This window comes from Macaca mulatta, chromosome 7, assembly GCF_049350105.2.
Source record: "Macaca mulatta isolate MMU2019108-1 chromosome 7, T2T-MMU8v2.0, whole genome shotgun sequence".
NCBI lineage: Eukaryota > Metazoa > Chordata > Mammalia > Primates > Cercopithecidae > Macaca > Macaca mulatta.
This window is the reverse complement of record NC_133412.1, coordinates 34,691,160-34,714,607: the sequence shown is the minus strand read 5'-3', so window position 1 is coordinate 34,714,607 and position 23,448 is coordinate 34,691,160. Positions and strand designations below refer to the sequence as shown.

Below are 23,448 nucleotides of genomic sequence, written 5' to 3'. Positions count from 1 at the left end.
CCTCCTGACTCGGCCTCCCAAGTAGCTGAAACTACAAGCATGCATCCCACACCTGGCTATTTTTATTTTTTTGTTGTCGTTGAGACAGGGTGTCACTCTGTTGCCCAGGCTGGTCTCAAACTCCTGGTCTCAAGCAGTCCTCCCCTCTCATCCTCCCAAACTGCAGGAATTACAAGCATGAGCCACTGTGCCTGGCAAAATCTATTTTTTCACAATTATTTCTTTAAACTTTTTTTTGAGTAATAATAGAAGTAATTCACAAAACAAGACAGATGAGGAGTCTTTTTTCTCATCATATTTACTAAAAACAAAGAAAGGAGGCCGAGCGCGGTCGCTCACGCCTGTAATCCCAGCACTTTGGGAGGCTGAGGCGGGCGGATCACGAGGTCAGGAGATCGAGACCATCCTGGCTAACACGGTGAAACCCCATCTCTATTAAAAATACAAAAAAAAATTAGCCAGGCATGGTGGCGGGCCCCTGCAGTCCCAGCTACTGGGAAGGCTGAGGCAGGAGAATGGCGTGAACCCGGGAGGTGGAGCTTGCAGTGAGCCGAGATCGCGCCATTGCACTCCAGCCTGGGCAACAGAGCGAGACTCTGTCTCAAAAAAAAAAAAAAAAAAAAAAGAAAGGAAAAGGTGTCCAAACATCAGGTTGCTGTAAGTTATAGCAAGTCAGCCAAGACCTCTTGTAAATGCTAAAACTTAGCTCTGACCGCCTTAACGGAAGGTCTTGAAATTCTTCGTGTATACAGAAAGCCATTCAGGAAGCCCACCTCCTAACAGCAGGGGCTAGTGACAGGACGTCTGTCTGCAATAATCAGATGATTCAACAGTTACCAATTCTACCCCCATCAGAGGGAAAACTCATGCCAGAAGAACAGATGGCCCAACCTTCCAAGTGACCTGTGAATAGATCAGGAATAAGATAATAGTCATAAATTTAAGTTAGTTTACTTAAACTGATTGTACAGGTCAAATAGTACAGTAAACACTAGTATTTGGTAAGCACTCAGTATTTTGATAAATACATTCAGGAAAAAAAATTTTTATTTCAGATTGCATTCAGAGCCCAGCACTAGTGATCACTGGCAATTAATTCAGTACACTCGCTAAAAATTTTTTGGATTTGTACAGTACTTACGTGAGTTTACCATGCTCTCATGTGTTTGCCATTTTTAAACACAGTTTTGAGATAAGGGCCCTCTAGGCCATGCCGGCGTCTGGTTTCCTGAGACACTCACTCCAGGCTTTCATTCCCATCTCAGAACCCAGTCACTACCACTTACTCTACTCTTTCTTCCATGTTACCATGCCACTGCCACTTCGCAGGATTGCAGAATAAATTCCACAGAAAGTTCTAGGCCACTTCACTAGGCTCCTAGCTGAGCCACCCACCTCCACCCTTCTCAGAACCCTTAATTGGCTTCTACCTCCCATCAGAAGAAAACTCTTAGGCCGGCCTGCAAAGTCCAGCATGCTTTGCCTTCCTTCTCTTAGAACCCCCATCCTCATTCCCTCCTCTAGCTATTCTGGCTTCCTTGCTGTTGCCAAAACACACAGAGCAGCCTCCTGCCCTTAGGCCTCATGCCTTAGGGCCTTCAGCATCCCTGTCCCATCTTCCCCGTGTCCTTCCCCCAGGCAGCCGTGCTCTGGAGGCTCCTTCAGGTCAGAGAAATCCTCGTAGAAAAGGCCTTGCCAACAGGTAGGATTCTCTCCGCCCCATCCGCACCTTCCAGCTCATCTGGCCACACTCTTCCTCTTAGCACTCATCTCCCACTGATGCACCTCGCCTGTGTGTTTAGTGGGATTTTCTCTGCCTCTGCTTTGCTTCGTGCTGTATCCTTAGGGTGAAAGTGGGGCCTGGCCCACAGGGGGCACTTGGTATTAAGTGAATAAAAAGCATTCATTTGTATTAAACGTAAGTTGTAGGACCACTAAGTTAAAAAAAAAAAGAAAAGAAATAAAGGGTCCATAGCTTATACGAGTGTTCCTGTCTTCTTAGAGCCCTGGGGAAAGGCTCAGCATCTGGGCTGAGGGAGGAGGACATTAGAAGGCACAGAAAGAGCCCTATGAATGAACTGCCTTCTCAGGGTCCGCAGCCCCTCTCTGCTCCCCACTCACCAAGCTCACCACACAGCACTGAAAGGTAGGAAAGAGCTGGAGATTGCAAATGACGGATCAAAGAATGTCACAGAAATTCAGGAATCTAGACAGTATCATAGCAGAAAGATTTGAAAAGAGAAAATCTGGCCGGGCACGGTGGCTCATGCCTGTAATCCCAGCTCTTTGGGAGGCTGAGGCGGGTGAATCACGAGGTCAGGAGATCAAAACCATCCTGGCTAACATGGTGAAACCCCATCTGTACTAAAAATACAAAAAATTAGCCGGGCGTGGTGGTGGGCGCCTGTAGTCCCAGCTACTTGGGAGGTTGAGTCAGGAGAATGTCATGAACTGGGAGACAGAGCTTGCAGTGAGCCAAGATCGCGCCACTGCACTCCAGCCTGGGCAACAGAGGGGTGCCTCTCTACCTCTCTAGACACGGCCATTAAAACCCATTTTTTTTTCTTTGAGACTCTGTCTCAAAGAAAGAAAAAAAAATCTTACCTGAAGGCCGGAAAACGCAAAGGTCACACACAGCTCCCAAACTGGAAGCAGCACCTAAGGGTAGCCCAAAGTCAATGGCAGAGTGATGGGAGGAATGAGACACCCGATTCAGAGTGTGAGACAGACAGCAGCCCCCATCCAGAGTAGGGAAACAATGATGCTGATGTCATCTTCGACAATGGAGGCAATGGGGTGGGTGAAGTGAAAAAGGCAGCCATCATCTTAACGCCTAATGTGTACACAGCACTTTACAGTTTAGAAAGCACCAATACAGGCTCATTTCAGCAGCACATACACTAAAATTAAAACAGCAGAGATTAGCATGTCCCTTGCACAAAGATGACATGCAAACTCATGAAGCATCTCATATTTCAAGAAAAGAAATGAAAAAAAAAAGCACCAATACAAATGTGGCTTTGTTAATTCACATAGAAAGATAGTATGGTGTGCAATGATTAGTATTCCCATTTTACAGGCAAGGAAATCAAGGCTCAGAAAGGTCAAGTGATTTCTTACCCAAGATTACACAGCAAGCAAGTAGCAGAGTTGGAGCTTCAGGGGTCTTACAGCTCCAAGGACTCCCAGCCCTTTTAATCTCCCAATTACACACGAACTTGATTACCAAGTCTCCTCTCAACATGATTAATAGGAATTTACCCATATTAGGCTAATGACTGTTCAAAAGCAGGCTGCCCCTCTTGAGATCCTCCAAAGATTTACTCCACAACCTCTTTACTTGGAAGAAATTTGGTGTTCTCTGAGCCTTCTTAGGGTGCGCAAAAGCTGAACTGACCAAAGAGAAGTCAAACCTAAGCCTTTTATAAAGGTTGCCTCAGGGCTCTCTGGGAACCCACAGTCAAGTAGCTGCAGAATAACTAAACAAAGCTGCTAGTGAAAGTATTTCTGTGTGAAGATGCACCCTTTGCAAAAATGTTCACTACAAGGACCCATATTCTTCAATAAGCACCTTCAACATGTCAACACCATAGTTTTTCATAGAAACTTGGTTTCAGAAAACCCGTGACAGGTTCATTGAATTTATTAGAACTGCATTCTTCACTTGAAAATATCTTACATGCTATAAAACATTTTTAAAACCCCGAACATTCATAAATCCATGACGATGTTGTTCTGCTTTTTTCACCAGCAGGTAGATGTAAATTGAAAGAGGGGGGAAAATTTGCCCTGGTGTTTCAAGAGGTCCAAAGCTGGGCCCTTCCAAGCTCAGGAGGGAGAAGCAAGTGAGAGAAATAAGCTACTCTCCTGGAAATACTGCCAAGCTTCCAGGTCCCTGGCTTCTGGGCTTGGTTAATAAGAACAAGCACACAGGCAGCCTTGAGAAAGGGCTGAGAAGGAAAAGACAGTTCCAGCAGTCACAATCAACACTTTGAATTGCACTGGAAGTAGATGGAAAGTCAAGTCTGACACCCAGCACTAGACCAGGGTACTCCCTGGGCAGCAAACTCTTAGCTCTGGGCATCAGCTGGTGCTATGGGAGGCCCCTTTCCTCTGTGGAAGGCTTGGAGGGGGTCAGAGGAGGTAACCGGGCTCTGGGGCTGTGCATCTGTCCTCTAAAAGGCAGGGGCAACCCCCAGATCCAGGGAAGCAGCCAGCCCTGGGACAGAGCAGGGGTGCCTCTCTAGACACGGCCATTAAAACCCACCGGACACTCCCCCGGGATGTTTCTTTCCTTCTGCACAATGTCACCTCCATCTATTTAGATTGAGTATTTTCCAGCCTGCCTCCAGCCAGCCAGATGTTGCCTTTCAAAGAGTATGTATTTTTCTAATTATTTCCAGGAGAAGCAAAGAGCCTTCAGCCACTGAGGTCTGCCATGGAATTTACTTTTCCCCACAAAGGGCTGCGGGTCAGCCTCTGCCCATTGCTCTCAGTGGGCACACAGGAGGGCAGACTCCAAATCCCTGCAGTCAATGAATCCTGTTTTGAAATAAACTCCTTGGCATCAGTAAAGAGTTAATTCGCCTCCCAGGTTTTGCATTCTGTTTTCTGGGTTTGGGAGGTGGTTTTTAACCTCCTATTTCTTTGCATGGAACTTTACTGTTGTTGGGGGCGGGGAAAGCATTTTAAACACACCTCCATGCTTGCAAAAACAGTATCATTTTCTTAGCGGCAGAGTCTTGGCCCAAATGCTTCCAGGAAACCAGCACGTTGTCCTGGGCCCCAAAGAGGGGTGTTTCAACCTGGCTGACAAAGCTTAGCATGAGTCAGGGGCAGGCTGGTCTGGCCAAGACCACCATGGAGGTTGCCACTGAGCAGACAGACCCCTTCGTCAATAGCTGGCAATCAAGGCTCCTTGAAAGACTTCCCTGACATCAAGTCCTGGCAAGCACTGTGGAAAGTACAGCCTCCAAACGATAGCAAAGGATTCGATGGTGGCCTTTTCTGACATCATTTGAACCACCACCTCCAATTTCTCTAGAAGATTCAGAAAAGTGCCCACCCCTTATATTTTCATTTGAAATAATGCATGTATGCAGTTAGAATCTCCGATGTCTTCTGCCTGCTGTCTTGTCAAAATGATTCAAGTCTGTAGCCCTAAACCCCTGCACTGAGGGCTGGGAAATACCTTCCTGGGGGTGAGATGGCAAAAAACAAAAGGTCCCCATGAGTAACTTAATCTAAGGCAGAAAAGGGCAGAGGTCAGAGCAGTTGAAGCCTTTGAACTCTTTACCTCAATGCCATTGGGTACTTAACTTGTCAAACACTTACCAAGCACCTACTATGTGCAAGTCACTGCACCTTCAAGATGGTGTTGGAGACACACTGTGAAACCAACAGAGAGCAGGGGTATTCCTTGGGTTAGGTTCTGCTGCATGTAATGGAAAATCCAAAATAATTTTGGCTTAACCAATAAGATAGAAGTGTGGAGGCAAGCAGTCCAGGGTTGGGATCATGGCTCTGCGGTCATTAGGGATCCAGGCTCCTTTCTTTATGCCCTACTTACTTAGAGCATGGTGTGCTAGTCCATTTGGCATTGCTGTAAAGGAATACCCGAGGCTGGGTAATTTATAAAGAAAAGAGGTTTATTTGGCTCACGGTTCTGCAGGCTGTACAAGCATGGTACCAGCATCTGCTCAGCTTCTAGTGAGGCCTCAGGAAGCTTTCACTCATGGCAGAAGGTAAAGAGGGAACAGGCATGCCACATGGCAAGAGCAGGAGCAATAGAGGTGCCACACTCTTTTAAGCAACCGGCTCTCACATGAAATAGAACAAGAACTCACTCACTCACCATGGGGAAGGCACCAAGCCATTCAAGAGGGATCTACTCCCATGACCCAAACACCTCCCACCAGGCCCCACCTCAACATGGGGGATTACAATTCAACATGAGATTTACAGGGGACAAAACGCCCAAGCCATATCACGTGGCTTCCATCTTCATGGTGACCTCACGATCCAAGATGGCTGCTGGACTTCAGCCATTGTGTCCATATTCCAAGCAGTACGTAGAAGGACAGAGAAAAAGAAATAGGGTACATTACCCATAGAAGTCAGTCCCTGGAACCTTTCCACAAGCCTTCGCATTTCACTTACTAGAGCTTAACTCACTAGCCCATGAACAGGAGAAGAGGAGGCTTGGAAACACTGTCTTTTGGCGTGGCACACTGTACATCCTCCAAAAAAAATCAAGCTTTTGGGTACTGAAGAAGAAGAGGAGAAACAGGCACCGGATATAAAATTAGCAGTCTTTACCACAAAATGCGTAATAAGGGAATTTGAGAATGAGCCAATTTGGAGCGCTACTAAGTTCAGAAGAATTGGTAGTAGAAAAAAGGATAGTTATTAAAGGATGAAGGCTCAAATGAAATTATTCTTCAAGGACAACTATACACTTCATCAGGTTGAAGCTGTTTTAAACAATTTTCCAGAACCATCCACCTTTGAACTGAACATTCGAGGTGGCAAGGAAATGTCTTAGGCATGCTAGAACTGGGGCGCCAGCAGAATCACTTGGGAACTTTTTAAAAATTCACATCCCTGAGACCCATTCTTGGAAATTCTGATGCATGGTTTGGAGTTGAGGCCTAAAATTCTGCATTTAGAAAAGAAAAAGGCAGCTGGGCATGGTGGCTCAATGTATACATCATCCAATTCTACTTCCAGTAATTAACTCTGACGAGAATTATACACACACATCATAGAGTACAAATACTTATATATGAGGTATTTATAATAGTCCAAATATCCATTAATAGAAGATTGGCTAAATTATGATAGATCTATGCCATAGATATATGGAACACCAGGAAGTTATTAAAAACAACCAACAAAAATTTATATACACAGCCATAGAAAGTATCCAAATATATTGTTAAAAATACAAAAATTAGTACCAAAATAACAGAGTAACCCCATCTCTCTAAAATAATATAAAGTTACAGAAAAATCTAAAAAAGTTTATCAAATCCTTAAAGAGTAGTTATGACTAGAGATGATAAAACAGAGTACCTTTCATTTAAATAACATATTTCTGTAATGCTTCAATTTTCCTTGCAAACAGGCATTTTTTTTTTTTTTTTTAATTTGAGACAGAGTCTCACTCTGTCGCCTAGGCTGGAGTACAGTGGTGCAATCCTGGCTCACTGCAACCTCTAGCTCCTAAGTTCAAGCGATTCTCCTGCCTCAGCCTCCCAAGTAGTTGGGAATACAGGCAGGCACCACCACATCTGGCTAATTTTTGTATTTTTAGTAGAGACAGGGTTTCACCAGGTTAGCAAGGCTGGTCTCCAACTCCCGACCTAGATGATCCGCCCGCCTTGGCCTCCCAAAATGCTGAGATTAGAGGTGTGAGCCACCATGCCCACACAAACATGTATTATTTTTATAATAAGACAGAAAAAAAGTGACTGGAAGCTCAAATGGGCTTTGAGCATCCAAAACTGTGTGTGCTGCGAAGCCTACCATTTTCTTTTTCGGCAACAAGCTGTCTCAAGCACAGCACCCAGCAAAAAACACAATTCAAACTCAGCTTCCTTCAGACACAACTTAACACAGATGGAAGTTATAATCCTTAGCCCAAAGCCAAGCAGAAGCAACAAAAGCATGAGCTACTAACAGTATCAGTTACAGAAAGTGACAAAAGAACCACAATAAGCAGTCATAAGAATGAGAAGAGGCTGGGTGCAACGGCTCACGCCTATAATCCCAGCACTTTGAGAGGCCGAGACAGGCCTGAGGTCAGGAGTTCAAGACCAGCCTGGCCAATATAGCAAGACCCCCATCTCTACAAACAAAAAATTTAAAACTTGACTAGGCATGATGGTGCACACCTGTACTCCCAACTACTGGAGAGGCTGAGGTAGGAAGATGGCTTGGGCCCAGGAGTTTGAAGCTGCAGTTAGCTATGATTATGCCACTGCACTCCCACTTTGGTGACAGAGTGAGACCCCATTTAAAAAAAAAAAAAAGGTATTAGAAATACAGCAATTTCTACAGCTATATAGTGTAGGAACAAGGAGACTTATATACCTAGAGCCTCTAAGGATATCTCCAATAACAAACAAGATTAATAAGAATGAAAATATTGAGTTTTATTTAGGGTCTAAGTTTTCATAGAGATGGGGTCTCACCATGTTGCCCAGGCTGGTCTCAAACTCCTGAGCTCAAGCAATCCTCCAGCCTCAATGCTGGAGGCTCCCCTCCCAAAGTGCTAGGATTACAGGCATGAGCCCCTGCACTCGGCCTGCAATCCTCAATGGACAGATTCCATACTCCGCTCTGAAGACAAAACTCAGAGATCTTTACTCATTGTCATGAAGATGTAAAATCAGAATTGTAGCACTGTCCATTTCTTGTGTCTTTCTTGTGTATTTATTTTTCCTATTTTCCCCATACAGAATTTTGTTAGCAAAAAAAAAAAAAAAACTATAGATGACCTGGGTCTTCAGGTGATTAAGCATGGCTTCAAAAAACAAGATTCTACTTTTCAAAAACTAATCAACCAAAATTGTGACCAATAATACAGAGTATTCAAATATGGACTACAATTAGAATTTGGGGATTCAATTAAATATTAAAGAAGTAGAGCGTGGAATCATAGTTATTAGAGGCTAGGAAAGGTAGGGAAGAGGGGAGGATAGGAAGAAGTTGGTGAACAAAGTTACAGCTAGATAGGAGAAATAAGTTAATAATTTATTGCACATTTTCAAATAGCTAGAAGATAGATTTCAAATGTTCACAATGCAAAGGACTGACAAATGTTTGAGGTGATGAATATGTTAATCACCCTAAAGGACTTCCCTAAAAAGCCCACCTTCTATCTTACTGCTTCCTCCACCCCTCTGAGCGCTTTATATAAATCCTAATTTAGCCAATCCTCTATTAATGATCATCACACACTGTATACATGTATCAAAACATCACTTTGTTATCCCATAAGTATGTCCAATTATGTGCCAACTAAAAATAAAAGGAAAGAAGAATTTATGAGAGCAAAAATAAAATTTAAAGGGTGTGGATTTTCAAAATAATAAATTTTTTAAAAATATTCATGGTTAAACAACAAAAACATGGACTTAATGCATTTGGAGGAAACTTTGGGGCAATTTTTGTTAAAAATACAAGGCCTCTGCACCAAATGATAAAGTACTGTGTTCTCTATTCAAAATGCTGTTCCCACGTGTTAATCTTCAAGTGAGTTAAAACAACAGAGGTATATGTACCTTCCCAACAACCTGCCGGTTTGAGTCAACTCAGTTTACACCATGACTCCAGCCTGGTTTTCCAATATGCTCAGTTATTACGTTTGAAAGACTGGTTTTTCAAACAACACGCTGCCGCGAGGGTCCCACTTTCCCACGGTGCCAGCGTTTGCTTCTCTGGGAGCCGGAGCACACAGTACTTCCCAGCACTGCAGGACCAGGTGCATGGCAGGCACACAGTAAGAGCTGGCTTCCTTTCCCCTTTCCCTCTTCCTCCAAATAGAACAGGAAAACGGCGATATAATACAAACCTATAATACCACTTAGTCTTTCTTCCTGGGCTTCCATTCTTCGTTTTCCTATTTCATTATACGGCCATCCAAAATCTCCATTAACAGTAACTTGCTTGCAGGAAACAACCCCAATTTGCATTCAAAGAACAAAAAAGGAAAGAAAAGCATATATATATATATATATATATGTAAAGAAAAGCAGAGGGGAAAGAGGAAATATACCCAAATATTAACATGTGTTTATCTTCATGATAGAACTGAAAAGTTTTTAATTTTCATCTTATACTTTTCTGTATTTTCCAAATGCTTTACAATAAGCATCTTTTTTTTTTTTAATCATTACAATTAAAAGTGAAAAAAAGATTGAAATTTAAATGGTGCTGGGTGCGGTGGCTCACGCCTGTAATTCCAGCATTTTGGGAGTCCAAGGCAGGCAGATCTTGAGGTCAGGAGTTCAAGACTAGCCTGACCAACATGGTGAAACCCCGTCTCTACTAAAAACACAAAAATTAGCCAGGCGTGGTGGCACGCACCTGTAATCCCAGCTACTCGGGAGGCTGTCACAGGAAAATGGCTTGAACTCAGGAGGCAGAGATTGCAGTGAGCCGAGACAACACCATTGTACTCCAGCCTGGGCGACAGAGCAAGACTCCATCTCAAAAAAAAGAAAAGAAAGGAAGAAATTTAAGTAGTACAAGGTGTTCCACTTCATATTCTACAAATAATAAAATGGTGATAAAGACTACATAATCAAGAAAAAAAGGCTCGTGACATGTCAAAGGACACAGGAATAACATAAAATAATCTATACCCCACAATTAAAACTATGGGAAAAAATTAAATAATAAAATTATCGTGGGGGGTTTTTCTCCTTTTTCTGGTTTCTGTAAAGTGATTCTATTACTTTTATAATTTAAAAATTAGCTTATGAAGCACTATAAAAATTAATGTATAAAATGTACATCAAAGAATAAGTAAGACATCTTAAGGACCCGGTCTTAGTAATTCGCAAGACGAGATACTGAGAGAGTTAGGATCGGGAGCATCCTAATTCAGGAGTCAGTAATACCATTTTCTCCAACATTGCCACTCCGCCAAATGGAGGCAGCCTCCACAAAGGCCTGCGGGTCCCCTGTGGGTCACAGGCTGATGGTGGAGGAGAACCGTGTTGACTGCTTCATAGCAACATTGGCTCCCTGCTTCAAAGCCAGCAATGGTTTACAAATGCTACAGACTCCAGGGCTTTTTGACCTCAGTCTACCATCCCCTGTTCACTTCCCCCTGCAGCTACACAGGCTTCTGGTCTGCTCCTCCTCACATGCCTATGTTTTCTTCCCCCCTAGTCTCAGGTTCAATATCACCTTCCCAAAAAGGCCTTCCCTAAAAAGCCCACCTTCTATCTTCCTACCTCCTCTAACCCTCTGAGCACTTCTCACAGCTCTCCAAGGAGACATGATCCACAACACTGACCTTTGATCTTCTTGTGAAGATCAATGTAAATCAGTCCCCAGATCGTCTTCGGAAACCCCACTTCTCATCGCTCTGGGCTTTGCTTATACCAAGGCCTAATCATTGTGTCTTAAAAGCTATGAGTTGGTGTACAGCCCGTTCCTACACTCAGCTCTGCCACGCACTCACCACTTGACCTGAGCAAGTCTTTCAACATGCCTGGTGCCTGTTTCCTTACCTATAAAAAGAGGGGATTGGGCTCACTCATCCTGACAGCCCATCCCAGCTCTAACATTTCCACATTTCATGATTCAGAAATATCATGATAAAATATTCTCTCAAAATAATGTGCACGTAAACATACACACTTTTAAATCATAGCGAGAATACTTTATTACTTTATAGCATAGCAGTAACGTGCAACCTTTTGAGAAAAGTTTAACAAGTAGGTCACAGCCAGCAATGCATTCTCTCATTTTCTTGCTAATCCAGTGAAGATGTGTTCAAACGACACATTTGAATGGCAGAAATGTAAATACCAAAGAAACCATATAATAGGGAGAAGGGTACAGACTTCCTCTCCTACTGCTAGCTGGGCAGTCTCTGCTTCCCTCCCTCTTCTCCAGGTGAAGAACCATGGGTTCCTTGGCCCTGTTACAGGAAGGAGCTCCAGCCATGTTTTCTCTCTCTCCCCAAGTAGGCCACACTCAAAGGCATGGTGATAGCTCCTTCCTTGTGTTCCTAGAATTCATAAGAATATGGCTGTCTCCACCAGGTGGACTAATGGTTAGTGTAGCCAGGCAGAGAACACTTTTGATGGCTTTATAGCAACATTGGCTCTCTGCTTCAAGGCCAGCAATGGTTTAGAGACCACGGACTACAGGGCTCTTTGACCTCAGTCTACCATCACCTGTTTACTTCCTCCCTGTGGCTACGTGGGCTTCTGATCCATTCCTCTTCACATGCCTATATTTTCATCCCCCCTAGCCTCAGGTTAAACGTCACCTTCCCGAAGAAGCCACGTCCCAGAAGACTGACTTCTTTCTGCAAGACTTTAGGGAACCATGCCCTGAACCCACAGATTGATGTAATCTCTCCCAGTGCTCCAACAGTGCCCTATGCATGGATTCTACATTGGACTATGATTATATGATTTCTGAGTCTTTCTCTTCTCCTGGACTATAAACTCCTAGAGGGCAGAAATCAAGTTATATTCATCATTACGTATCAGCACAACACCTTCCAGATAGCTAGAGCACTGTAATTGTTAAAATTGTTATTACCAGGGTAAGTCTATAGGCTATGGAATCAGAATCCATATCAAGTTTGATACAATGCAATTCTACCACACACCCACCAGAATGATGGAAATGAAGATGATAGGCAATACAGTGTTGACACCAGAGCCACTGGAACCCTCTGCTAGGTGGGAGTGTAGAAAACAGTTTCACATGGTGGCTCAAGCCTGTAATCCCAGCACTTTGGGAGGCCGAGACGGGCGGATCACGAGGTCAGGAGATCGAGACCTTCCTGGCTAACACAGTGAAACCCCGTCTCTACTAAAAAATACAAAAAACTAGCTGGGCGAGGTGGCGGGCACCTGTAGTCCCAGCTACTCGGGAGGCTGAGGCAGGAGAATGGCGGGAACCCGGGAGGCGGAGCTTGCAGTGAGCTGAGATCCGGCCACTGCGCTCCAGCCTGGGCGACAGAGCGAGACTCCATCTCAAAAAAAAAAAAAAAAAGAAAACAGTTTCACAGTATAGAACACAGCTCCACCCCTATTAAGACCCAGCAGTGCTGACCTAGAAATATACTCAAGGAGCCACATACATATACAAAGCATGTACAAGAATGAACACAATTAGGCATATGGCGGCTCACACCTATAATCCCAGCACTTTGGGAGGGCAAGGCAGGTGGATCACTAGAGGTAGGAGTTCAAGACCAGCCTGGCCAACATGGCGAAACCCTGTCTCTATTAAAAATAAAAAATTAGCCAGGCATGGTGGTGTGCACCTGTAGCCCCAGCTACTTGGGAGGCTGAGGCAGAAGAATCGCCTGAACCCGGGAGGCGGAGGTTTTAGTGAGCTGAGATTGCACTACTGCACTCAAGCCTGGGCAATAGAGGAGACTTTGTTTCAAAAAAAAAAAAAAAAAAAAAAAAAAAAGAGAGAGAGAGAGAGAACAATTAATAACAGCCAAGAACCAAAAACAACCAAAGTCCATCAACAGTAGAATTACTCTCTGTTCATTCTTGTACATGCTTTGTATATGTATGCAGCTTTTTTTTTTGAGACCAATTACTGAGGCATATTTGTACATTAAACTATACAATAAGAAATGTAGCAATATATTTAGCAATGAGAAAAAACAAATTATTGCTACATGCAAATCCATGTATTTCACATCAATGGATGAATTTCACAAACATAATACTAAGTAAAAAAAGTCAAATACAAAGAATACATACTGTATGAATATGATTCTGTTTTTATGAAGTTCAAGAACAGCCAAAGCTTATCTGTGGTGATAGAAACAGAATAGTAGGCAACTTTGTTGAAAAATAACAACTAGGGGAAGCACAAGAAAACTTCTAGAAGATTCTTTGCATTATAATTTATGAACTTTTTACTTTAAAAAAAAAAAACGTTTAACTCAGTTTGTACCATAGTGCTAACCACTTAGCAGCTGCATGGTCTTGGGCAAACATCTTAACCTTAAGCTTCAGTTTCTACATTTGAAAATGAGGATAAAAACAAAACCATCCCCTACTTGATGGGAATGTGATGAGAATTAAATTAGGCAATGCACACAGAGTGCTTAACATGATGCCCAGCACAGGGCAGAGCCCAATATACAACAGCAAAAATAGCAGCAGCAAAGTTCTACTGATGTCTCACTTGGTACCAGGCACTGCTCTTAGCTTTAAGCCCTTAATCACTGTGCAATACACCTCGCCCATCTCCTGTTCTTATTAACAAGTCAAGGCCAGACGCAAAGGCTGTGACCTGGGCATTCAGTAGCCGTCTGTGCATAACACGAATCACAACATTCATTTCAAGAAGGATGAATCACTAGTTATGCTGCTGCTGAGGTTTCAAAGAAAAGAAACTGGCAGAAGTCACACATTGGGATTATTTAGCTTCAGAAAGCATAAGCTGCTTTTTGCAGAAGCAGGAAGATTTTATTCTGGTGAAATCACTCATGTTGAATTGAGGACTCATTTGGGAACTGAAGGAACTTATCTTTCTTCCCTAAGGAAACAGAAGAGACAACTAACACTCTGTTAAAAGTTATTCATGTTGACTAGCTAAATTTACTACCTTTTAATGCAGTTCAGATTTAAAATTAAAATAATTGGGTTTTTTGGGGGTTTTTTTGTTTTTTGTTTTTTGTTTTTTGAGACAGAGTCTCACTCTGTTACCCAGGCTGGAGTGCAGTGGCATGATCTCGGCTCACCACAACCTCCACCTCCTGGGTTCAAGCAATTCTCCTACTTCAACTTCCCAAGTAGCTGGGATTACAGGCACACACCACCACACCCAGCTAATTTTTGTATTTTTTAGTAGAGACAGGGTTTCACCATATTGGCCAGGCTGGTCTCGAGTGATCTGCCCACCTCAGCCTCCCAAAGTACTGGGATTACAGGCATGAGCCACTGCGCCCGGCCAGATAATTGTTTAAGTACATGCTTACTGTGTAGTGACTGAAAATGTTGCTCATGAAGCAAGGGGCTCAGATCATGTAACATCTTCTTCAGTCACACCACTCGGAATGCTCCTGACTGTGGACACTAAGCAGGGTCAGATCTGGTTAGTACTTGGATGGGAGATTACAATAGGTCATTTGTAACACTGATACAATAGCCTCCAATTTACAAGACTAACCTGTACATTTGAGAATGGGCTCAATTCTCATGAATTGTGGCTTCAAATAAGAAAAAGCAAACTGCCTGATTTTGAACCCACCCCCACCATTTACTAGTTAAGTCACCTTAGGCAAGTTACTTAATCTCTCTGTATCTCAGTTCCTTGGTAAAAATGGAATCGACAGCGTTATTTTAAGAACCAAATGAGCCAGGCGCGGTGGCTCACACCTGTAACCCCAGCACTCTGGGAGGCCAAGGCAGTGGATCACCTGAGGTCAGGAGTTCGAGACCAGCCTGGCCAACATGGAGAAACCTCATCTCTACTAAAAATACAAAAAATTAGCTGGGTGCGGTGGCATGTGCCTGTAATCCCAGCTACTCAGGAGGCTAAGGCAAGAGAATCACTTTAACCCAGGAGGCGGAGGTTGTGGTGAACCGAGATCGCGCCATTGCACTCCAGCCTGGGCAACGAGAGCGAAACTCTGTCTAAAAAAAAAAAAAAAAAATTAGCCTCATGTGGTGGCACAGGCCTGTGGTCCCAGCTACTCTGTATGTTGAGATGGGAGGATGGCTTGAGCCTAGGAGGTTGAGGCTGCAGTGAACCATGATCGTGCCACTGCACTCCAGCCTGGGTGATAGAGTGACAAGACGCTTTGGCTTTTTTAAAACAAACAAACAAAAAAGTTAATACATGTTAAGTACTTAGAACAGTATCAGGCACTGTTGAGTGACACAGAAGTATTAGTATCATTAATTTTTATTATACTTTCTGATGCAGATGCAGAATTCATGTAAAATTATACAACTTAGCCACAAAAACTGCAGATGTAATATAGACTATCTGAAAACCAGAGGAGGTTATATACTAAGATCATGTCAAGTGAGCATGACATTTGGTCTTTGTAGTAATATTTACGCACACACAGAAACACATGCGCTTTCTCTCTCTTTTTTCTCTGTCTCTCAAGATTTCTCTCAAGGTCTGCTCTGGAACATAACGTACCAATGATCTCAGGTTCTTTGAATCCCAAAATGATCCCCAAAAAAAGATAATTTAAATATTACTTTTCTTTAAATATTACTTTTCTATTACTTTTTAAAAAAGATTAGTTAACTATTACTTTTCTTCCAAGTATATCGAAGAACCCATTAAACACACACACGCATATATGTACACACACACACCCACACTGAAAAGGTACACTTGTTTTTTGCATTTCAAAAGCACACTGGAATCATTCCACTGCACATTAGAGGAGCAAAGTGGATGGTGTTCAAATACAGACTCTTCACCCTGTAGCAGAGAAGGCCTACTAAGCTTTTACATTTTCCTCCAATTGTGAACACTGAAAGCTTTTCATTTTGTTCCAAAGGAAATGATCTTACCACAGCTCAACGATACTATCATTGTCTGAATAAAGTGGGTATCCGGTGGCCATTGCAGAAGGTCTAAATGCTAAAACCCAAGGGTATAGAAGTTAAAAGTAACTCAATAGAAATGTCAGTTACAACATTCTTTCTTTTGATTTATGACAATCAAACTCAGAACCCTGGAGCAAGGGAATTAAGAAGAATATGGCACAATGTAAGGGTAGCAGTCTACATCCCCTCCTTCCACCCTTGCCATTAAAAAGGCCTTCAATACCCATTTTATTTTTCTATATGGAAGAGAATTATACTTGGAAATACCACCACATATAATTCTTTCATCTCACCAACAGGCATATTCGCACTCTTCTATATATTCTATATTCCTGATTCACCAATACTGGGCAATCAGGTTGAAAATCCCTCTCTCACAACTGTCATCTGTGGCTTATTGCTGTTATCAAAGTCACATCATTTTTATGTATTAGTCCAAGGTATCAAAGAACTTTATATCTCCTTTAAAAAAATAACTGTTCATTCTATACTTAGTAGATTTTAAACATCTAGACTCCATTGAAGCTACTCACTATTAACACAGTTAGCATGAGATGGTGGTTTCTTGCCTTTGCTCTACCTTCAGTTGTAAAAACCTTACACGGCTTTATTATCCAGAACCTGGGACAGTAGGCTTCAGTAGGACACAGATGACGAATAGAAAGGCTCATACTGACACTGATTCCTTAGCAATGAATTAGATTCTGGGAGCTCAAGGAAAAAGTAGGAAATGACAGCCATATTTCTCTGCAAGATAGATTTCCAGCAGAACGGACTTTCTTGCTGACTCGAGCTGCTTGGTTGGGTTTCAGCACCTCATAAACTTGTGTTAGGTCTTGACCTAAACATTCATTCATTCTTCAAATGTGTATTTGTCTCTACTAGGTAGAAGATACTGTGCCAGGTACCCCAAGAAATTTAAAATGACCTTCTTTCACTCCTGGACTTCTCCCCCTCCCCAACCTCCCTCTAGGCCAACCACACACAGCTAAATGCACTCCTATCCTCTCACACCATGTCTCAGATAATGCCCCTGTTAGGGCCTCGGTTTCCTCTCTAATTTCTCCCACCCCTACTAAGAAAACACCTCTCACTTTCTTTTGTATTATAAAGGTAATACACATGGTGATATTTACAAAATTCAAGCAGCCAAGAAGGGCATAAAATGAAAAACAAAATTTCATGAAATGAAAACCAAAACCACACCACCATCCCACGGCCCAGAAATAACCATATCTCTTGGTTCCAGAAATTTATATTTGCAATAAAAAATTAAGACTTTTTTTTCATCATCTTACGGTGCTGAAAAAAATTAAGACTTTTATTGTAATGGTATCAGGTGGGGGGAAAAAAGGAAAATTTTGAAGGTCTTTATTTTTGCAAACAAAAAAATGGGATCTCAGAATACATGTTGATTTGCATCTTTTCTGTGCTTTCCTCCTTTCCTGCCTCTGGACATCACTCTGAATAAGGAAATGATGGGTGGAGCAGCAACAGCCACACTGAGATCATGAGGAAACAAGCTTGAAGGCAAACATCAAACACTGAGGCGAGGAAAGAGGAAATAAGCCTGGGTCTTTAAACTAACTCCCCCAACAGCCCAGACTTTGGACTTGTTTACATGAGGTAACAAATGTCATTTTGAAATGTCTTATTTAAACTACTTGTTAACCACTTTTTGCTTTTTTTAGTCCTATGTGAACCACCTTCAATTGAATTTTGTTTGCTTGCAAGTAAAAGCAGCCCCCCTGCCAAACCGCTCTCTAGACAGAAGCCAGTGAATTTATAATCCCGCACACAGCACGTGTGAGAGTGTCTGTCTCCTCACACCCTTGGCTTTACAAGGTTTTGGTCCCTAGATAGAAGCCCAGTGAATTTATAATCCCGCACACACCATGTGTGAGAGTGTCTGTCTCCTCACACCCTTGGCTTTACCAGGTTTTGGTTCCCATCTATTCCTGGTGCATTTTCACTAGTGGCTAGAGCCTTTTCTTCCTCAAAGTCTAGCAGCTCTTCACTAAAGAAATGGCCCATTGCGGCCGGGCGCGGTGGCTCACGCCTGTAATCCCAGCACTTTGGGAGGCCGAGGCGGGTGGATCACGAGGTCAGGAGATCCAGACTATCCTGGCTGACATGGTGAAACCCCGTGTCTACTAAAAATATAGAAAATTAGCTGGGCGTGGTGGCGGGCGCCTATAGTCCCAGCTACTCAGGAGGCTGAGGCAGGAGAATGGCGTGAACCCGGGAGGCGGAGCTTGCAGTGAGCGGAGATCGCACCACTGCACTCCAGCCCGGGCGACAGAGCAAGACTCCATCAAAAAAAAAAAGAAAGAAAGAAATGGTCCATTGCAAAGCAGTAACCGCAAGGCTGCTTATCTTTGGCCAGTATTTCATTCATTCTAATTCGCCTGTGTCATCCCATATGGGCACAAGGCTCACATGGCTTCTTCCAAAGCAGACTGTGTCATCACAGGGCCAGAATATACTGTAACACATGACACCAGTCCGGACTCTGCTAGACTATGGCAATCATGTGGAAAGATAGGCAATAGACTGGGAACAGGGTGGCCTGGCTCCCATCTGCCACTTTTGAGCTGCTTGGCTGAAGACAAGTCACCTCACCTCCTGAAGCCTGTTTCTTTGGATGTAAAAGGCAGGATCTGGAAGCTACAGCCCAGGGTCCTTATGAAGATTGGGACATGGTGCACAAAGGCACTGATGCTAACCTGTCACTGACTATTAAAGGTGGGACTTAGGCTGAGGCAAGCCCCTGGCCTCCTTCAACACTGTGGTCCTTCTTTGTCCTCTTTGCCCTCTCAGCTTGTCACACTCCTGCCACCACAGTTGGCAGCCTGTCAGGTCATGACGGCTGACCCAAAGAAAATCAGGCCCATCCTTCTGCTCCTCCCACAGATAGGCAGCACTCCCAAAAGCCCCATCGCAGTGAATGGATATGATCAATATCCAGCCAGCTGAGAGGCAGGGCATGCCAGCTAATGTACAGGAAATGCCAAGGCCTGGGCTGGTACCTGCACCAAATGCACACGATTTTTCACCCAGCCAGCCTAGGTCTTGCAAGCTCCCAAAAGGCTAGTTTGGCCCAAACTACCCTCTTCCGTCTTATTCATTCTCTACCATTGTGAATGGAATTATTGTTCTCAGTGCCTTTCTCCTCCACATACATCTACCTTCTTTGCCATATGACTTCGAGTTACCTCCTACTAGAACGGGCCAGGTATACTTCCTCACCCCGCTGGTGTGGGGCTTGACAATGCAATTTGTGTTGGCTGAGGGAATCCTGGCAGAACTGACAATGGGCCGGTTATACACCAAAGCTCTAAGAGGCTTCCAGCATTTCTTCTTGCCTTCTTACGCCTCTGTAATCTGCCCAAGGGGAGCTGGCCCTGCATATTTGTTGCCCCTGCAGCCTGGGCTGCTGAATAAAACACATGTAGAATAGACCTCAACCCAGATGGAAGCCTGGAGTCTGGCTTGGCCAAGTCAAGCCCAGCCTGGCTCAACCAAACTACACCCAACCGACAGCTGAGTGAGGGGAAAATGAACCTTTGTGGTTGTAAAGAACTGAGATCTGGGGCCAGGTGCAGTGGCTCACACCTATAATCCCAGCACTTTGGGAGTTCAAGGAAGGTGGATTACCTGAGGTCAGGAGTTTGAGACCAGCCTGGCCAACGTGGCGAAAACCCATCTCTACTAAAAATACAAAAATTAGCTGGATGTGGTGGCACGTGCCTGTAATCCCAGCTCCTCGGGAGGCTGAGGCAGGAGAATCGCTTGGACCCAGGAGGTGGAGGTTGCAGTGAGCCGAGATGGCACCACTGCACTCCAACCTGGGCAACAGAGTGAGATTCCATCTCAAAAAAACAAATACAAAAAACTGAGATCTGGGATTGCTTGTTACACAGAAATATTAAACAGCAAAATCCAATACAACCATTGTAAGAGCAAATATAACTAAGTTTGCCTGGCACATAATGACACACAATGATAAAATATTTACACTTATGTTAAGGAAATCTGAATCCATTTATCATTCAAACACATACAGAGCACTCCTATACATGAGGCACCAGGCAAGGCCCACAGGGCCCTGAGTAAAAAGAAAAACACAAAGGTAACCAACTCCTGCAGGTGTCTTTTTGGTCAAGCGTAACTCCAAGCTTCCTAAACCCTAATGGGGGAGAGGGAAGGGTCTTGTGTTGAAAAAGTGTCTGCTCATTTCATTCATTCATTTACTATCCTGGGTTAAAACACAAAAGGCATGAAATTCAGCATCTGTGCATTTAAGTGAATTCTTACATTTGTTGATAGCAGAATCTACTTTTTCTACAAATATACTATTCACTTAAAAGACAGTTGGAAACTACAAGTTTTTTGTTTGTTTTTTGTTTTTTGAGATGGAGTTTTGTTCTTGTTGCCCAGGCTGGAGGGGAACCTGAATCATTTTTAATGAACTCTTTGGTTCCACTAATCTTCATTTATTTCCTGAGCACGCTGATGCCCCAGGCACGTGATCTGTAACTTTGCTAGAAAGCAGCACACACATCATTCCTAGTTCCAAACCCCAGCTGCCCAGGTGCAGCCACTGATCACGAATTATTTTAAAGGAGAGTTGACATCCCCTAGTGCCCAAAATTTAAATTTAAAAAGAAAAAAAAAAAAAACAACCTCTCTATAGTTTGATTCCAAAGTCTTCATTTTTACCTTTAGAATTTTATTTCATCTGCAAATGTGAAGATTCCTCCTCTAAAGGACAATGGAAAAGACAAGTTTCAGCCACACTCCTTCTTCCATTCACCTCCTCTCAGAAAGTCATGGAAGACTCCCACATCTAATAGCCTTTGCCATGAAGTCTTTCCAACAATCTTTTGGAAGTCTAAATAAAATCTATATCCACTGGTTTGTCCTTCCCACATTTATTCTCTCCCTCGGAGAACTTTAATAGATTTGCCAAAAGCATCATTTCTCCATCTGCGAGTCATGTTTTCTTTACAGTCCAGTGGCATCACCCTGTCCCATGGATTACACAAGGCTGCCAGGTATGGAAGAAAATTAGCTCTGATAACAAGAAGTATTTCTATGATTCTAACCAGGAACTCACCAAAGTGAAGTGTCAGTACAGTCATGAGAGCACACACATCGACAGCTCCCTCTGCAGACACTGCTCCGAGCACTGGACACACAAGAATTCATAGAACAGCACCCCGGAGCCAGGATTCAGACCCGGGCAGTCCAGACCCAGAATCCAGACTGCTACCTACCCACCTCTGCAGCCTCTACAAATCCCCAGCGCATGCCAGTGGCTCGGGGCTCCCCTCACCCTCACCCTCCTGTCCTCATCCAGCACAACGAGAGTCCTCAGAAAAGCAGTACAAAGCAAAGACCACCCCAGAATTTTCTTTATTTTAGCTTTTCCCAGGATCCTCTAACGACAACTCTGGAGTTTTCTCTGAAGCTAAAGCAGCCTGCTTCCTCTTCTCGGGGCCTATTGACCTCTCCAGAATCAGAGAAAAAAGTAGCTCTCAGGAGCCTGGCGCTGCTCTCCTAAATGCTTTAATCTCTGCCCACTGAAGCTTCCCCAACACTGCAGATGAGGTCAGAAGTGGGGCAGGATAACTGCCCTTCCCAGGTAGGGAAATGCTTCACCTCCTTCCAGTCCAGTCTCTCTCCCAGGAGCTGGTTTTACGTATCTATGTGGCTTTCAGCCTTGCTGAATCTTCTACTACTGGCAGCTGAGGGGGGCAGGATAGCCAAGAATGTCCTCCACCCCCTGCCCAGCCCCCATCTCTGATCCCAGTCTGGGTCAATGACAAGCTACAAATCTGGCCCAGGCCTCCACCTGGAAATCTAAAGCAAAGGATATTATTAAAGTCACAGGTTAAGGATCACTCACTCCACAGCTCCTCATTTAGAAGCCTGCAGTGGCGTCAAATGTAAACACTTCCCAAGAAAGCTTTAAAACAGGGGGAGGTTTTTATTAAACGACTTAATTGAGGGCCACTTCTCATTGTGGGAAGCTTTTAAACTGATGAATAAAAGGGGCCTGGTGGTGTTTTCCAGACACTTGTTTTTAAAAACCTGTCACACAGTCACGGGGAACTGAAGCACCACTCAGGGCCCCCATGTGTGCTCCTGCCGCTAATTCTTCCGCAGAAGTAAGATACCTAAAAAGACCTACTCCCCAGCACCAAGAACCCGGCATGAGGGCTTCATTCCATATTCATTTCAAGGGTCATTAGAAGTCCTGGATGGATGGGAAAAGTGGAAAAAATAAGGCTGGCCAAGAAGGATCAAAATCAATGAAGAAAGATACTTGAAAACTTGAAAACAGAGCATGACTTAAGAGAACCGCAGGCCTGATGAAACTGAGGCTTGGGTTGCTCTGCAAAAAAGACACCAGGTAAAAAGTGGTGAAGTGCTGGTGCACGTTACAATACACAGATGACCCCTTGAAAACATTATGCTAAGTGAAAGAAGCCAGATGCAAAAGGCCGTCTATTGCATGAAATACATTTATACGAAATATCCAGACTAGGCAGTTCCATAGAAACAGAAACTAGACGAGTGGGCTCGTGGAGAGGGAGTGGCTGGGGGAAGGGAGGAACGTGGAGTGGCTGCTCAACGGGTCCAGCGTTTCCATTTAGGGGGATGAAAAAGTTTTGGAATTAGATAGTGGTGATGGTTGCACAACATTGTGAATGTACTTAATGCCACTGCACTGTACAGTTTAAATTGGTTAAAATGGAGACTTTATGCTGTATTTTACCACCAAAAAAAATACCAAGAACCAGAAAGATCCTTTCTCAGCTCCTAAATCAGGAGCAATCTCTTCATCTGAGTAAAAATACACAAGCTACAAGCCAACATCAAATATTATTTTACTAACAGCAACTCATTTATTGAGCTAAGCTCGCATCTTCACGGCACACCTCACAGGACTAGTCGCTGAAGCCTCACACCCATCTTCAGCTGGGTGTTATTGTCGTCACTGTCATTATCCTCATTTTACAGGTGAGGAAACTGAGGTGCAACGGGGTCAAGTAGCTAACCCAGGGTCACACAACAAGCACGGGAAAAGCCAAAGGTTGTACACAGAGCAGCCTGTGACTGGCTGACCTCATGCTGTCAACCA

General features: G+C 43.6%; 2 protein-coding genes and 1 pseudogene across 10 annotated transcripts in view; 1 reads left to right on the top strand and 2 right to left on the bottom strand.

Moving 5' to 3' along the window:
• The window catches only part of MYZAP (myocardial zonula adherens protein), a 338,107-nt gene that overhangs the window by 276,631 nt on the left and 38,028 nt on the right, over nucleotides 1-23,448 (bottom strand). The window lies entirely within an intron of this gene.
• Nucleotides 1-23,448, bottom strand: part of CGNL1 (cingulin like 1) — a 175,425-nt gene that overhangs the window by 141,672 nt on the left and 10,305 nt on the right. The window contains exons 1-2 of one of the 9 annotated variants that reach the window (XM_077939472.1): nucleotides 13,479-13,525; nucleotides 10,093-10,214 (exon numbers count right to left, since the gene is read on the bottom strand). The exons of the other annotated variants lie outside the window; for them this stretch is intronic. The gene's annotated coding sequence lies outside the window, so the exon portion shown is untranslated. Of the gene's footprint in view, nucleotides 1-10,092; nucleotides 10,215-13,478; nucleotides 13,526-23,448 lie in introns of those variants that run through there. 9 annotated transcript variants of the gene reach the window in all.
• On the top strand, nucleotides 2,879-2,978 carry LOC114679804 (U6 spliceosomal RNA; annotated as a pseudogene).